Below are 14,114 nucleotides of genomic sequence, written 5' to 3' on the forward strand. Positions count from 1 at the left end.
TCAAGTGGTAGAGCACTAGTCTTGAGCAAAAATGCTCAAGGATAGCTCCCAGGCCCTGAGTTCAAGCCCCAGGTCTGGCATACTCACTATTCACAGTACAAATGAATAATGGGAGGTGTGCCTGTGCTTTAAACTGGCAATGTGCTGAAAATACAAATATCGGCCAGAAATTTATCTTTTAGTATGTTTATTGTAAGTATTATTTATGGCACCAAAAACTAGAGAAAAATCTAGTCTAGCCATAAGAGCTTAATTATATTACAACATATTCTTAGGTAAAATATAATTCACTAGGCACCAGTGGCTCATGCTTGTAGTCCTACCTAGTCAGGGTCATGGTTCAAAGCCAACCTGGACAGGAAAGTCCATGAGACTCTGATCTCCAATTAACACTCTCCAGGCCTTATAAAAAAGCCAGAATTGGAGCTGTGGCTCAAGTGGTAGAGAGCAAAAAAACTCAGTGACAGTGCCCACGCCTAGAGTTCAAGCCCTAGGACTAGCACAAAAAACCAGATAGATATCTATAGATATAAAATGCAACTTTTACAAAGATGTTATTTTATTTATTGACACATGATGAAAAGCTTGTAGCATTTTGTTTATAAACTACCATAAAACATCATGATTTCAGGTTATAAAATGAAGAAATACAATGAACATATGTAGATCAATGAATAGAGAAAAGTAAAAAAAGATATGCACAAAAATGGCCCTGATAATTGCCCTGAGAAGTGTTACTACACAAGCCTTTTATTTTTCTTGATTTCCCAAAATTTTATATAATAGATATGTGATACTTTTTGTTGTTGTTGGCCACGCAGCTTGAACTCAGGGCCTGGGCACTGTACCTGAGCTCTTTCCACTCAAGGCTAGTGCTCTGCTACTTTGAGCCACAGCACCATTTCTGGTTTTCTGGTGGTTAATTGGAGATAAGAGTCTCACAGACTTTCCTGCCTGGGCTGACTTTGAACTGCAATCCTCAGATCTCAGCCTTCTGAGTAGCTAGGATTACAGGCAAGAGCCACATGCCTGGCTTAAATATGATTTTTACATTAGGATTTTATATTACTTAATTTTTACTGATGGCACTATGTAAGTTTACAAAGTTCCTGACCATATAACAATTTTTTTTTCAGTCATGGGGCTTAAACTCAGGGCCTGGGTGCTGTCCCTGAGCTTTTTTGCAAGGCTAGTGCTCTATCACTTGACCAAATTGCCATTTTGAGTTTTCTGGTGGTTCATTGGAGATAAGAGTCTCACAGACTTTTCTGTCTGGGCTGGCTTTGAACCGTGATCCTCAGAGCTCAGCATCCTGAATAGCTAGGATTACAGGCATGAGCCACCACTGCGGGGTGGGGGGGCACCAAGTTTTTGTTTTTCTTTAAATCAACCAATTCTAGTCTGTTTATGTCTAGGTTTCTTGTTATATGAGACAACAAACTCATTGTTTAAGCATTTTGGATCAGGATGTTCTGTTACTTAGACCCTGTATCTGAGGTAGCATAGGCACTCATGTGGCCAGGAGCCACAGAACAAAGGATTTTGAGAAGAAGACCTGCCAGGGGTCACAAGTAGCAATTTTCTTTTCTTTTCTTTTCTTTTCTTTCTTTCTTTCTTTCTTTCTTTCTTTCTTTCTTTCTTTCTTTCTTTCTTTCTTTCTTTCTTTCTTTCTTTCTTCCTTCCTTCCTTCCTTCCTTCCTTCCTTCCTTCCTTCTTGCCTTCCTACCTTCTTTCTTTCTTTCCTTTTTTTGTTTTTTTGCTGGTCCTGGGGCTTGAACTCAGGACCTGGGCTCTGTCCCTGAGCCTCTCTGTGCTCAAAGCTAATACTCTACACTTGTGCCACAGCACTACTTCCAGCCTTTTCTGTTTATGTGGTACTGAGGAATCGAACCCAGGGCTTTATGCAAGCACTCTACCATTAAGCCACATTCCCAGCCCACAAGTAGAAGTTTGAATCTTACAACCTCAGACAAGTTGTTTGGTGGATTTTAAATTATTGAAATAGTATAAAATATTATATGTTAGTCACAATTTATGTATTTAAATGTATGCTTATGTGGCTTAATGGTACAGAGCTTGCCTAGCATGCATGAAGCCCTGGGTTTGATTCCTCAGCACCACATACACAGAAAAAAATGGAAGTGGTGCTGTGACTCAAGTGGTAGAGAGCTAGCCTTGAGCAAAAGAAGACCAGGGACAGTGGCCAGGCTCTGAGTTCAAGCGCCAGGACTGGCAAACAAACAAACACAAACCGCATGCTTATTTTGAATCCAATACGAATATAGAAGCTTTAACAGTAAACCCTGAATTTCCTGGAGTTGGAAGCATGACTCAGTTAGTAGAGCGGTAACCAATGAGTAAAAGCATCAGGTACTGATTCAAGTTCCAGTTTCAGACCAGAAAAAAACAAACACCAAAACAGAACTGAATTTCCTCTTTTCACTCACTTACCAATCCTGTACCTTTACTGAGAGGCAACTGGTGATAATAGGATATATTTCCTTTCAGATCTTCACCTGAGTGTACATGTATACACACACACACACACACACACACACACACACACACACACACACACACACACCACACCACACCACACACTCCTTTACTAAATTTAGATAGAATGTTTAAGATGGCTTAAGGTACACCACAGGCCACGAGGCATAGCTGAAATTCATGGTAGGGAATTCTGGCACCTAAAAGAAATAAAACAGGTTGGGGATTTAGTTCGGTGGAAATACACTTGCCTGGCAAGTGTAAGGCCCTGAGTTGAGTCTTCCCTCAACTTTGCAAAAAGAGTGAGTGAGCAAGTGAGCCAGAGAGAGAGAGAGAGAGAGAGAGAGAGAGAGAGAGAGAGAGAAAGAGAGAAAGAGAGAGAGACGGAGAGAGACAGAGAGAGACAGAGAATGGGGGGGCATAAAACAGCCATCTTGCAGAAGAGCAGAACTAATATATAAATGAACCTCTGGGAATATTGGACAAGAAAGATACACATATGTATTAAGAAGGTGTGTTCAGAAAAAACAAAGACTTTCAGTCAGAAATCTCAGCAGTAGATTCTTCAATTTTCAGGCATTGATTTCTGACAGAGCTTCTCCTGTGGACAATTTAATGAAGTGTGTTTGAAATGGGCCCTTCCAAGTGCATTCAAGGATTCTGCCATAGAGCATGCTGTAGCAGCAGAGATTTCTTAATGATGGATCAAAATTCTAAAGAATGTATTCTTCAATACTGAAGAAATTAGGGATTACTGCATGAATAACAACATATTTTCTCTCTTTTTTCCACATTTAACAAAGTATCTTGTGCTGGAAACATAAGCTCAGTGGTGGAGTGTTTGGCTCAGCATGCTCAAGACCCTGGAATCCATCCTCTGCACCTTGAATGTGTGTGTACACAGGTAAATGTCCCCATCCTTTCCAAGATAGCTTCCAAGTCTTCTTAAAATTTTATTTAATTTTAGTTTTTCTGGTCCTGGGGCTTGAACTCTAGGCCTTGGCACTGTCCCTGAGCTTCTTTTGCTCAAGGAAGTGCTGTGCCACTTGAGCCACAGTGCCACTTCTGGCTTTTTTGAGTAGTTTATTGGTTATGAGAGTGTCACAGAGTTTCCAGCCCAGCCTGGCTTCTAGCCCTGATCCTCAGATCTTAGCCTTCTGAATAGCTAGGATTTCAGGTGTGAGCCACTGCCTCTGGCTCAAGTCTTTTTGTATTGACTTTTGTTTTTGAAGTGCTAGCATGTGCTCTGTCCATGAGCTACATCCCCATTCCTATATGTACGATTTATTATTCATCTATTACGCCTTGATTTATATTTGAGATATATTCCACTTATTTTTAAAATTATATATTATTGTAAAGGTGGTATACAGAGAGGTTACAGTTATATAAGTAAGAAAATGAGTACATTTATGTTTCACTTATTTACTATATTGATTTTGTATAATATCAGTAATTTTCATCTAAGTCAATTTAATGAGGGAAATGACACTATATTCTTTCAGTTTTCATTTTATCTATTACTGCTAAGTTAATTATCTTTCATATATGCATTGACAATTAGTGTATTTTCTTTGTTGAATTGCAAGTTATAACATTTTTTCCTAGGTCTTTTAGTTGATGATCTATAGAAGCTTAAATTGTGGAATTTTAATCTTTTTTCTTTCTTTTTGCAGGACATGGGGCTTGAACTCAGGGCCTGGGTGCTGGCTCTGAGCTCTTTTTTTACTCAAGGCCTCAGCTCTACCACTTTGAGCCACAGAGCCACTTCTGGGTTTTAAGTGGTTAATTGGAGATAAGAGTCTCAGGGGAACTTTTCTGCTCTGGCTAGCTTTGAACCACTATCATCAGATCTCAGCCTCCTGAGTAGCTAGGATTACAGGCATGAGCCAGAAGCGACAGGCCAATTTTAATCTCGTATGTGTGATGTATGGAAAGTATATTTTCTCTGAATCTGTTCTTTTTCAATTTTATCTTTAGACTATTTTGTCATGTGCATATTTTAAATGATTACATTATTTAATCTGTAAATCATTCATTCTCTTTGTAGCTGCTGGGATTTGTTTTCTTTAGGAAGACTTTCCAACCCCAAGATTTAAACAAATGCTCTCTTATATTTGGTCCCAGCACCTCATGGCTTAGTTTTTTATATTTAAATTTATTTCCTTAAGAAAAGTTTGTTATGGAAAATTTCAAACATACAAAAGTAGAGAGAACAGTGTAATCCATCTCAATATCCATCATCCAACTCTCATAACATGGTCTCTGCCTGTCTCCCTCTACCTTCCTCTCTGTGTTATTTTGAAGCAAAGGCTAGATATATTATTTTATCAGTAAATATTTTGATATGCTTCTCTAAAACATAAGGACACTTAAAAAAATAACCACATGCTTTTTTTTTTTTTTGTCAGTTGTGGGGCTTGAACTCAGGGCCTGAACTCTTTTGCTCGATGCTATCACTCTACCACTTGAGCCACAGCTCCACTTCTGGTTTTCTGGTGGCTGATTGGAGAAAAGAGTCTCATGGACTTTCTTGCCCAGGCTGGCTTTGAACCGTGATCCTCAGAGCTCAGCCTCCTGAGTGCTAGAATCATAGGCATGAGCCACCAGTGCCCAACCACTACTTTTTTAACTAAGTAGTTGTACAAAAAGGTTCAATCTCATAAGTCAGATGATAAATTCAATGCGTCTTGCTCAATGTCACGCCTTAAGCACTTTCACTGTACCTGAAAATGCCTAAGAATACCTTTTGATCATGTATAAATCCTTGTATCTACATTACTCGAGGTGTTTTTTTTGTTTGTTGTTTGTTCTGGCTAGTCCTGGGGGTTTGAACTCAGGGCCTAGGTGCTATCTTGTGTTCTTTTTCCTCAAGACATTTTAGCAGTTTAGTCACAGCTCCACTTCTGGCTTTTTGGTGGTTAATTGGAGGTGAGAATCTCATGTTCTTTCCTGCTTAGGTGGACTTAGAATTGTGACCCTCATGTCTCAGCCTCCTGAGTAGCTAAGAATACAGGTGTTAGCCACCAGTACCCATCTACTATTGGTATTTTGAGACAGAATCTTGCTGTATACCCCAGGCTCAAACTCTGTCCTTCTCAGCCACCCGAATGCTAGAATTACAGATGTATGCTGCCATGCCTGGCTTATTTATTTCTGTATTATTGTCATAGAAGCGCACAGAAGAAAACTATCGTTCAACCTCTTCAAATGTACAATTTTGGTGTATCAAGTACTTTCACACTGTTGTGTAACCATCTGTTTATTTCCAGAATTATCTGTTTTTATTTCCAGAACTTTTTCATCATCCTAAACTGCAAATCTTCCTCTTTAAAGCATAACTCCCTTGCTTCCCTCTCAAACCTTTGGTAACCACTAGTCTACTTTTTACCTCTATGGTTTTGCCTGCTCTTAGTACCTTGTATGAATGGAATCATGTAATATTTATTTTTTGGTGTCTGGATTATTTCATTTAGTACAATGTTTCCAAGGTAATATGTCTGATGCAATATGACATGTGTTAGATATTGCTTTTACGATTGAATAATGCTACTTTATATGTATATACCATATAGATTCATGTGTTGATGGATATTTAGATTATTTGCACCTCTTGACTGTTGCTTGAATCTCTGCTTTCAGTTCTTTGGAGTATCTAGCCAGAAGTAGAATTGTTGGATCATGTAGTAATTCTTTCTTTTTTAAGAACTGCCAGAATGGTTATCTGTATTTTAAATATTTATGTATACTTTCACTAGGACTTTGACTGAGATTATATTAAATAAATCTGGTGCAAATTTATCTTGCTATATGCTCATTCCTTTCAAGAGTGTAATGTGTTTGGGTCTTCTTTTCTATCTTACCATAAAATTTATACGTTTTTTTTTTTTATAGAGGATCCACATGCTTCATGATGAATTTTCAGAATCACAAAGTGTTCATAAAGTTTTATAGCTACTGTTAGCTATCGCTTTTTGGCCATCTCTTCTTCCTTCCTTGCTGCCTCCTTCCCTCCCTCTCCCTTCCTTTTTTCCATCCATCTCCCTTCCTCCTTTCCTTCTCCTTCCCTTCCTTCCTTCCTTCCTTCCTTCCTTCCTTCCTTCCTTCCTTCCTTCCTTCCTTCCTTCCTTCCTTCCTTCCTTCCTTCCTTCCTTCCTTCCTTCCTTCCTCCTTCCTTCCCTCCCTCCCTCCCTCCCTCCCTCCCTCCCTCCTTCCTTCTTTCCTTCCTTCCTTCCTTCCTTCCTTCCTTCCTTCCTTCCTTCCTTCCTTCCTTCCTTCCTTCCTTCCTTTTTTCCATCCTTTCTTTTTGTGCTGGTATTGGGACTTGAACTCAGGGCTTGGGTACTGTTCCTTAGCTTTTTTTGCTCAGGGCTGGTGCTCTACCACTTGAGCCACACCTCCACTTTTGGCTTTTTGCTGAGTGATTGGAGATAAGAGTCTCATGAACTTTTCTTTCAGGGCTAGTTTTGATACTTAGATCTCAATTTCCTGAGTAGCTAGAGTTACAGAGGATTACAGGTATGAGCCACATGCACCAGAATGATACTTTAAAAATTTCTGAAAAGCAATTAAAATGTGAAAGGAAATAACTCTAGCAGTATATTTTATGTTGTTCAATTCTACATATCAACTAATTATTTAGCATATAATCAATATAAAAGATCATTGAGGCTGGGCGCTGGTGGCTCACATCTGTAATCCTAATTCCTAAGGGGGCTGAGATCTGAGGATCTCAGTTCAAGCCAGACCAGGCAAGAAAGTCTGTGATATTCTTTATCTCGAACTAACCACCAGAAAATAAAAAGTAGCACCGTGGCTCAAAGTGGTAGATGCTAGCCTTGAGCTCAAAAGCTCAACAACAGCGCCTAGCCCCTGAGTTCAAGCTCCACAACTGACAAAACGGAAAAGAAAACAGAAGAAAAGAAAAAATAAATCATTGCGGGTTTTACTTTAGTGTGCACCTATTGTCCCAGCTGCTTGGGAGACTGAGCCAGGTGGATTATTAGAGAACAGGTGTTTGAGAGCATTTGAGAAAACATGATTCAAAATTAAATCCAAGTAGGTTAAATGAAATTAAATGTAAAAATCAGGTGTGGATGTTTTATACCTTTGATCCTAGTTACTTAGAAAGCTGAGGCCTTGATGATAATGATTTGAAGCCTGCCCAGGCAGAAAAATTTCATGAGATTCTATCTCTAATTAACCAGCAAAAAGCTGGGTGGGAAAAGAGGCTTAAATTGTTAGAGCACTAGGCATGAGCAAAAAGAAACAAAAGCAGAGCAAGGCGCCGGAGGGCCTGAATTGAAGCCCCAGTACTGACACACACACACACATACACACACACACACACACACACACACACACACACACACACACACACACACACACCACACCACACAACACACACAAGTAAGTATAGGGTTACATGGAGTAAGCAAGGCTTTTATCACCAGAACTTCTGGAGAACTTTGGGCCTACACTTCCCAAGGACTGTGATTCAGCTAATTCAGCATATCCATGAATCCTGTACCCATGTATTATTAGGTAACACTACATGCTGCCTTGAGAATGATAAAAATATTTTAGGGGGCTGGGAATATGGCCTAGTGGTAGAGTGCTTGCCTTGCATACATGAAACCTTGGGTTTGATTCCCCAGTACCACATACATAGAAAAAGCCAGAAGTGGTGCTGTGGCTCAAGTGGTAGAGTGCTAGTCTTGAGCAAAAAGAAGCCAGGGACAGTACTCAGGCCCTGAGTCCCAAGCCCCAGGACTGGAAAAAAAATTTTTCTTTTAGTACTCAATTTGATAACCAAATTTATTCTAAATATGATGTAAACCAAACTGGGCATGCTGCTATGTGCCTTTAATCCCAGCGATTTGGGAGGCAGAGGAAGGAGAATTGTGGTCCCAGGCTTTGTTAGACTTGGGTCTTCACTCCCAAGTGGGAACTCACATTCTTCTTGTAGAGACTCTACAGAAGTTATTTGAATTAAAACCAAATCTTGATAGCAAAAGACAGCTTCCTGTTCTAAATGTATAATTAGAGTTTAGATTGGCAATTAGTTTAAAAGGTTGTATTTGTGTGTGTGTGGGGGGGTGTTGTCTTCAATCTCTGTGTAAATACCAACAAACTTATGCATTGTAAGCCAAGTGTGTATGCTTATGTATGAATGTGTAGGGCTGATTTCTTTTCTCTTTTTCTTTTTTTTCCTTTTGTCAGTCTTGGGGCTTGAACTCAGGGCTTGGGCACTGTCCCTAAGCTTGTTTTGCTTAAGGCTAGCACTCTACTACTTAAACTGAAGCACCACTCTGGCTTTTTCTGTTTATGTGGTACTGAGGAATTGAACCCAGGGAGTCATGAATACTAGGCAAGTATTGTACCTCTAAGCCACATTCTCAGCCCATGTAGAGCTTATATCTGCTTCAAGTGAAGCTGCACCTGTCATTTTTTAAGGTCCTCTCCACCCAGAACCCTATAAATGTTGTAAATAGATTATGGAAATTGTAGTGGTAGGATCAATTTAAGTATATCTACTGAGAAATAAAAAAAGTTCCTATTTTAATTAAACAGTAAATTAAAATGAAGAGTTAATTGCAGAGTAAAGATAGCTTAAAGAGATTATTTCTTTTGCTTGTTTTTGAAAAGAAGAAAGTACTTTAACATAGAGTTGCATGGGCAATTCAAACAAAGCTGGGAAGTTGCAGTACCACTAGCTAGCAAAACTGACAGAAAACTCATAGAAAAAAAGTAAGAATCCTTCTTGCTGTGTGTAATCCTTACAATACCACACTTTTGAAAATGGAGTTTTACAGTCTATATTTAAGAAAATTGTATTTTTTTTTTTTGCCAGTCCTGGGCCTTGGACTCAGGGTCTGAGCACTGTCCCTGGCTTCTTCTTGCTCAAGGCTAGCGCTCTGCCACTTGAGCCACAGCGCCACTTCTGGCTGTTTTCTATATATGTGGTGCTAGGGAATCGAACCCAGGGCTTCATGTATATGAGGCAAGCACTCTTGCCATAGGCCATATTCCCAGACCAAAACTGTATGTTTTTAGCCAATAAAATATGTGGAAAAGTGAATGACAAAAAATGCAGTGTAAAACCAAATGAGCTTATAACAAAGCAATTATATTTACAAAATTATATTGTATTGTGTTATTTTATATTTAGAATTGTATTGCATCTTTATTTATTTATTTTTGATCAGTTGTGGGGTTTGAACTTGGGACCAAAAAAAAAAAAAAAGGAAAGCTATGGAGATGGATGCTGAGTCTTCTTGAAAAGTGTAACCCTGATCAATGCAGTGGTTCCGGCTCCCTTCCATTCTAGTACCAACCATCATTTGCAATTCAATAAGAGACACAGAATTGGAACCTTCTAGAAAAGCCCTTTCCAAATTCCTGACCCACAGAAGCCATGTAAGATAATAATTAAAAAAAAAGATTGTTATTGTTCTGTCTCTAAGTTTCAAGTGATATATTAGGTAGTAACAGTAACCACAGCAGAAGGCCTTTCTATATGATGTATTTGTACTCCATCTCTAGAACTTGGGCTCTTAATTTGAGGGCTATCTAAAATCCTTTGCTACACAAAGAATCTTTTATTATGTTCACTTTTCTGCCTCAATTAAAACATTTATGTTCTGCTAATAACCAACTGAGTCTTGTTCCATTTCAAAGCAATTTTATCAGTATGATTTAAAATTCTTATATCACTGGGTGCTGGTGGCTCAGACCTATAATCCTAGCTACTCAGGAACCTGAGATCTGAGGATCGTGGTTTGAAGCCAACCCAGGCAGAAAAGTCCGTGAGACTCTTCAGTTAATCACAGAAAAAGCCAGAAGTGGTGCTGTGGCTCAAGTGGTAGAGTGCTAGCCTTGAGCAAAAGAAGCTCAGAGACAGTGATTAGGCCCAGAGTTCAAGCCCCAAAACAGGCAAAAAAAAAATTTAAAATAAAAAAATTCTATATGACCATTTTATTTTAAATTTGCAAAGCATTTTTAACTTTGTAAAATGTTTCATAAGTCTTATTTCCGCTAACCCTTCCAAGAGATTTATGAGATAAGCGAGGGGGATACTAATGAATGAAAAATCAAAAGACAAGGAGAGGGCTGGGGATATAGCCTAGTGGCAAGAGTGCCTGCCTTGGATACACGAGGCCCTAGGTTCGATTCCCCAGCACCACATATACAGAAAACGGCCAGAAGCGGCGCTGTGGCTCAAGTGGCAGAGTGCTAGCCTTGAGCGGGAAGAAGCCAGGGACAGTGCTCAGGCCCTGAGTCCAAGGCCCAGGACTGGCCAAAAAAAAAAAAAAAAAAAAAAAAAAAAGACAAGGAGATAACCTTGTGATCAGTTGCTTGGATAATAAACTGGAGTGATTGGAAGGGTGCTCACTGGTAATTTCTTTTGAAAGAAACTAAAGCCACAGAGATTTTAAATGACTTGTTCACATTCAAATAGGTAATGGAAAATTGGAATTAAGCCTCAAGTCTTCTGATCTTGGCTTAACTCGTTAAAATAGTACTCCATTTTGCTTTAGATTAACGTTCTGATTATGTCCAAGTTTATTTCACCCTGAGACATACTAAGTTATATACAGTTTTGACAGAAGCCTGCTGTTCTTATGTTAACTTTTTTTTCTCTTTCTTCTTTTTGCTGTCTTTAAAACTTTGTTGGTTCCTAAAACATTTCACCAAAGTGTTTCATTTCAGTGTTAACTCCAACACAAGTGATGATAATTATGTTCCAAAGTTTAGAAAATTATGCACAAATTATCAATTAAGCAAATGCTTCAACAGTTATATGCCTCATCAAGAGAAATTATGCAAACTCTGGGAGAATAACAATTTTATACAAGATGTTTTTATTTATTACATTTCCTAAATTGTTGTGGATAATTTCCAATAACTTTCTCAACATGCCACACCATTTACATCCCAAATGAAATTTTGTGATCAGAGGTTTTTCTCAAATATGCTATATGTATGACACCTCTAGAGAAGTCTAAAGCATAGATGTGTGATGTATGAAAGGTGGCAAATTCTCCATATCCTAACTGTACTCATATTTATTTCCTATGAATCTGTTTTCCCCTCAGTTTCCATTCTGTTAGCTAGCACTCATCTGAGTTACAAACTCTGAACTTAATTCTAGTGTCTTCTTCCCACTCCCATCCTCTACCATGGCTAACATGTCATCAAATTCCATTGACTCTATCAGTGAAATAATTCCTGACTGTCCTCTTTCCATTCTAATTGAAAGGTGTGTTTAGACAGCACTGCAGCATTATGATAGCTTGAAGAGGCTGGATGCCAGCATTTCAAACATAGCCCTCTTGAATCTGTTTGGGATTTTTTCCCAATTCTTCTTAGTTTAATGAAACACATTTATTGAGTGTATATTATATGCTAGACAATTTTCTAGGTTCTGAACAGCACAAAGGTATCTTTGAAACATGGCTTAGGCCTTTAAAGGGACACAGACTAAGGTAAATGATTACAATATAAGCCAGGCACAAGTGTCTCACACCTACAATCCTAGGCTACTCCAGAGGCTAAGATCTGAGGATCCAAGTTCCATGCCAGGCCCAGCAGGTAAACTCAAGAAATTCTTATCTCCAATTAAGTATAGGTGTAAACATTAAGAGTAACCATTAAAATGATAAAAAAAAAGCCATGTACTGTTTCAAACAAGTGGGTGGAAAATGATAGACAAAAAGGGAAAAGAAACATAGAATGCTTTTAAATAGATAGCATTATATCATAAAATTTTATTTATTTTTTAAATACAAGAAACCTTTAGTTTCCATTTTCATCAAGAAAAAATATGGACCGCTTTAAGAATTTGCATGGCATCCTAGCGCAGGGGCCATGCTAATCTCTGTATCATTCTAATTTTAGTATATGTGCTGCTGAAGTGAGCACTATCATGAACTTTTATTCAACTAACAGTATAGATTAAAATTGATAGAGGCCAAAGCACCAGTGGCTCATGCTTGTCTGGCTACTCAGGAGGCTGAGATCTGAATTCAAAGCTAGCCCAGGTAGGAAAGTTCATGAGATTCTTACAGTTCAATTAACCAGCAAAAAGCTGGAAATGGATCTGTGGTTCAAGTGGTAGTGTGCAAGCCTTGAGCAAAAAAGCTAAGGAACAGAACTCAGGACCTGAATTTAAGCCCCAGGCCTGGCACAAAAAAAAAAAAAGAAAGAAAAAAAAGTATTAATGTCATGCAATATAACAAAAGAGAAAAACATATATCAGTACATCCATAAAAATTCAAAGTTAATACATGATTACATTCTTAGTTTCAAGTGCATCTGTTATGTTTTTGTTTTAAATATCTCAAACAGCAATATTGACAAAATGTTGATAATTATTGAAGCTGGATGATGGAAATTCATTATGGATGATGGAAATTCATTATGTGTTTGATGAAACATTTCCATAATAAAAATATTTAAAAATGCTCCAAAGCTTAGAAAGCCAATATAGCAAATAGGTAGGTATATGGACTTTTTTTTTTTTTTTTGGTCAGTCCTGGGGCTTGAGACTCAGGGCCTGAGAACTATCCATGGCTTCTTTTTGCTCAAGGCTAGCACTCTGCCAACTTGAGCCACAGCGCCACTTCTGGCCTTTTCTATATATGTGGTGCTGAGGAATCAAACCTAGGGCTTCATATAGATGAGGCAAGCACTCTTGCCACTAGGCCATATTCCCAGCCCCGGTGTATGAACACTTGATGGATAATTTCTTAATTATTTTAAAATGTGAAATAGTTCACAATTGAATAATAATTAAAAATCCAAGTGCAACTGGTTTGCATCTGTAATCCTACCTACTCAAGGGGAGAAGATATGAGGCTTGCAGTCTGAAACCAACCTAGGCAGAAAAGTCTGTGAGATTCCATCTCCAACAATAACCAGAAAAATACCAGGCTAGAATGGTAGCTAAAAATAGTAGAGCACTAGTGAAACAAGCAAGCAGAGAAAATGTGAGGCCCTGAGTTCAAATCCCAGTATCACCAAAAACACAAAGAAAAGTTATGCAGTTCCCAAACACAAAGTTGCTTTGGATCTTTGTATTTGGACAATAAATAGGGATAAGCAGTACCAAAGATGTAAAAAAGGATAAGGTGTTTTAGAGTTCTGTAAACAGGAACCAGTGGTTCATGCCTGTAATTCTAGATATATGGGAAGCTGAGATCAGGAAGATCACTGCTTGAGGCCAGCCCGGGTAGAAAATGTTTGAGAGAACCTTTTTCGACCAATAGCTGTCACAGTAGGGAATGTCTTTGAAGGATACATCTTGACTCTGTCTTCTTCCTGTTACTTTTTTCTGCTTCCTGGCCTTTATAAGGTGAGCAGACTCTGCAACATGCTCTTATTTCTGATGTTCAACCTCACCTCAGACTAAAAGCAGTGTAGACAGTGGGCCATGGATTGAAACTTCAAACTATGCCTTTCTTTGTGGCCCGCTCCCCCCTCTTCTTTTTACATTTCAAGGTATTTTGTCAAAATGACAAAAATAAATAAATAGTAAAATAAACTGATGAACACAGTACCTGTCCATTGCATTGCAGGATGTCAAGCAGAACTCCTGGCTTCTACCCTCTAGATGC

The 14,114-nt window shown here is 38.6% G+C and overlaps 1 non-coding gene across 1 annotated transcript; it reads right to left on the bottom strand.

Annotated features, from left to right (window-relative positions):
- Nucleotides 1–12,316: 12,316 nt before the first annotated feature.
- On the bottom strand, nt 12,317–12,420 carry LOC125344355. The gene has a single exon (XR_007209492.1). It is a non-coding gene; the product is annotated as a U6 spliceosomal RNA (small nuclear RNA).
- Nucleotides 12,421–14,114: the final 1,694 nt, after the last annotated feature.

Source organism: Perognathus longimembris, chromosome 28, assembly GCF_023159225.1.
Source record: "Perognathus longimembris pacificus isolate PPM17 chromosome 28, ASM2315922v1, whole genome shotgun sequence".
Classification (NCBI taxonomy): Eukaryota; Metazoa; Chordata; class Mammalia; order Rodentia; family Heteromyidae; genus Perognathus; species Perognathus longimembris.